General features: G+C 38.1%; 1 long non-coding RNA gene across 1 annotated transcript in view; it reads left to right on the top strand.

Moving 5' to 3' along the window:
* The window catches only part of LOC106513760 (uncharacterized), a 13,528-nt gene that overhangs the window by 2,540 nt on the left and 7,308 nt on the right, over nucleotides 1–3,680 (top strand). Inside the window, exon 2 of the long non-coding RNA XR_001309823.1 lies at nucleotides 3,550–3,657. This is a non-coding gene — a long non-coding RNA (uncharacterized LOC106513760). The remainder of the gene's footprint in view (nucleotides 1–3,549; nucleotides 3,658–3,680) is intronic.

Genomic DNA, 3,680 nt, shown 5'->3' on the forward strand with positions numbered 1-3,680 from the left:
ATAGATAGATAGATAGATAGATAGATAGATAGATAGATAGATAGATAGATAGATAGATAGATAGATAGATAGATAGATAGATAGATAAATAAATAGTGACTGCTGGATATGGGCACCAGTGACCCTCGTGACTCAGAAAGGAAGAAGCGGGTATAGATAATGGGTGGGTTTTGTGGGTTGCTTTTGTAGGTTTTTTGATTTATTATTAACACTTATAGAATCGTATTCTTACAATCTTAATTTTTATCCTTGTGAATTAAAACAGCGTTCATCTTTAAAGTAAATGAAATGTAAAAGGAACCAAATYTTGCTTTGCTTTGAGTTGATATTGATGCGTGACGAGTCGGTCAGCAGGCTAATGATTCTGCTATACCTTTCCTCAAACATGCATCAGTGCTAATTCCACCCCCAACACTCTCTCTCTCTCTCTCGAGTGTGTGTTACTGTTAACCCATGACATGTGTGGAGGCGTTCTGTGACCACACACACCGTGGGTCTGTCTGACTCGTGAATAGCTTGCAGAGATCAAACGCTGGTGTCGTCATATGGTTCGAATCAGGACCGGGCTTCATGTTTCGTCATAAAACTTCAATAAAGAAAGACTCACACAACACGCACACACATGCTCACCACGTCAGGGTGTTTGCTTTATGTGAGTAATGTTTATTATGATGTGTGTCACACTTCCAGGGTGTTTTCTTTTTTTTCCCCCCTATGTGTCTATTTATATGGTTTGTAAAGACTGTGGTGGTGTGTGTTGTGGTTAGTATGTGCATGTGGTTTTGGACATTTTTTCCTAAACCACTGACCCATAAGCTATGAAAGGTTGTGGGCTAATGGGCCCACCCACAATCAGGAAACATTTAACCCACACTAAAACATACACACACACACCTGCAGTAACACACATCTGAGAAAGCTTTATAAAGTCGATGTTCATTTTACACAAGTTCATGTGTTTTACCTTTGGAATATTCTAGATTTGAGGCCTAATATGAGTTTTTTCACTGGATAAACCTGATCTTGGATAAATTAATCAACTAGAAAAACAAACATGTAATTTTGTATATATATATATATATATATATTCTTTTTCTATTTGTTTATGTTTTGTGTGCATGCTGTAGCTAGTTATTTTGATCTAGCTTTTGTCTATTACTATGAAAGGTAGGTGATATTTGTATTTGCCTGTGTGCGTTTGCCTGTAACGTTAGCAAAATATCTCATGAAATACTGGATGTGTTTTGTATTTTAACAAAAAATAACATAAAACAATTGCTGGATTTGTATCTGTAATGGAGTCAACCCAGTTCAAGATGGCTGCCATAGCCAATCAAATTTGAGACTGTGTATAATGTATCAAACTCAAGTCCCATGGGCCAAACGTGGCCCACCATAACATTTTATATGGCCATCGAGAGGTTTTAATGTCTTAAAATAAGTGTATGTGGCTTTAAAGTCAGCATTAAACTCCATCTCCCATAATGCACGTTGATTATTTTACTTGAAAAGTGATGACATTCCACCACTAGGCGGAGGTGCACAGGATTCAAAAGTTCTATTTGGCAGCTGGTGAAATTTGCCATGTTAAGTCTCCATTTACTGCATTTTTATCTGCTAATTTTCCTTCACCCTAGTTGTACTTTGAAGTGGGAATTTCCCACTTACAATTCGTAAACATAAACTGCATTGCCTCTCTTGTGGAAATTCTCTGTCGGAAAGTGGGAGAGTTCAGAAATCGAGATGGCAGCTATTACCACAGCTCAGCAGTGAGTTAAACTCTTAGTTTCACTTATAATAGTATTTCTGTATTATTTATTTCACAATTGTTCAGTCGTGCACGTAGTACTTTTCAGTGTTTATAAGAGGACACGTTAAAACCTTTCATTGCAAAAAATACCAGGTAGAGCTCAGTTAGTGTTTGTTATAAGTGAGACGGGAAACGATGTTTCATGTTTAGTCAAAGTTGAACACGAAACGTTGAAGTGCCTTACAACTGGCCCTTTGAAGGCAGCCATAATGTTCACGTGGCCCTCTGTGAAAATGAGTTTGACACCCCTGATTTGTATAATGTTCTTAATAATCTTTAAAATTTGTCAAATGGTTTTACTGAAAAACTCTGACATAAAAACGAGAAGTTTACAAGATATTCAAAACTTTCTGTTAACTTCTCTTTCCTTATCCGTCTCCTGACTTTAAGGAGTTGCAGATGTATCTCTGTCTTCCTGTGTCTGGCCTGAGAAACCTGTACCCCTACAGCTTGGTCACACTCAATGACTTCCATATTGTAAGCCTGTGTTGCCTGTTTTCAGCCAGTCACTTAGATTATGTAGCGTGAAATAGCTCAGCGTTTGACATTTCTGCCCTCAGTAACTTCATGCTTGGTGGAGTCTGATGGAACATGAAAGATTAGATTAAATTTGGCAGACATTTTTTATTAAGCAGCTTTTCAACTTTCTGATTCCAACGAGACTAAATAGCTCTTGTCATGCTATGGCGGGCATTTGGCTTCAAGCTAAATATAAGTTCAGGATTTGCTCGGTAACCAGAAAAATCTGTGCGTTTGGGTTACACTGGTAAACTGCAACAACCTTCGACCATCAAGTCCACCAAGCCTTAAGTGACTTAGGAAAGCTAGTCATATCTTTTCCTCCACAAAAACCAAAATGCACTTACACACTACAAACATGATCTAGACACACGGCATATAAAAATTACAAGGGCTAGATTCTGTAATGAGGGCTTGCAGGTTCTTGTGGTCATTGTTCTTCACGGCATTAGTGGTTGGGAGGTCACGGCTTTCTGCTGAAAAGAACCCAAAGTAAATTAAGCATAGCCCAGGGGAGAGTTGTTACCCTTATCTCTTTTTATCACTTTGAACTTGGACTTCCTAGAAATGAGATTTCTCCTCACTTTTTGCCTGGTTGTGCTGCATTGTTAATAACCCAAACTGAACCAAACCCCGGTTTGGAAAAATAACAGAACTTTTGTGTGCACTCTAAAGTCTCCTGTTTTTCTCTGCATCACACAAACGCTCAAAACTGTGTAAATACAATTCCCTTTTCATCCTTCACCCACACGCAAACACAAATAAATCTCCATGTTTAGGAGCCGGTCTAACCTAAGGGCAGAACATCGCGTTCAGCGTCTCAGATGAGAACATTTTYGGTCATCGGCACGAGGAGATTGGGATGTTACCTCTTTGTGAATGACTTGCTGAAATTTTATAGAAATTGTACCAGAATTTAGAAAGAAGGTGTATGTTATGGATCTGAAAAGATTTTAATGCATGGGTGAAAAAATTTATGTCCGGTTGTCTAAAGTTTTAGGACAATCCATAAAATCATTATTAAGTCAATCTATTTTACAGTATGCATAAAATATTACATTTTTTTTATCTTTTTAAAATCATTGCTGCCTGTTACTTTCCAGATGTGCCATCAGTCACCTAGTTTAAAAGAAAAAAAGTTAGCCTGTGGGTTTTTTTTTCCATTTGAGCCCCAAAAGCCCTCATTTCATTCATGTGTTTTTTCCTCTTTTGTCTTCCAGCTTTCTATCGTCGACATTAAAGACGGCTAATTCGAAAAAGATTTGACTCCCACTTTTAAGCCTGACAGCTCAATATCCTGTCTGAGGGTGCAGAGAGCCAACGAGGACGTGAGTTGGTAAAACGTGTCACT

Source organism: Austrofundulus limnaeus, unplaced genomic scaffold (assembly GCF_001266775.1).
Source record: "Austrofundulus limnaeus strain Quisiro unplaced genomic scaffold, Austrofundulus_limnaeus-1.0 Scaffold14, whole genome shotgun sequence".
NCBI lineage: Eukaryota > Metazoa > Chordata > Actinopteri > Cyprinodontiformes > Rivulidae > Austrofundulus > Austrofundulus limnaeus.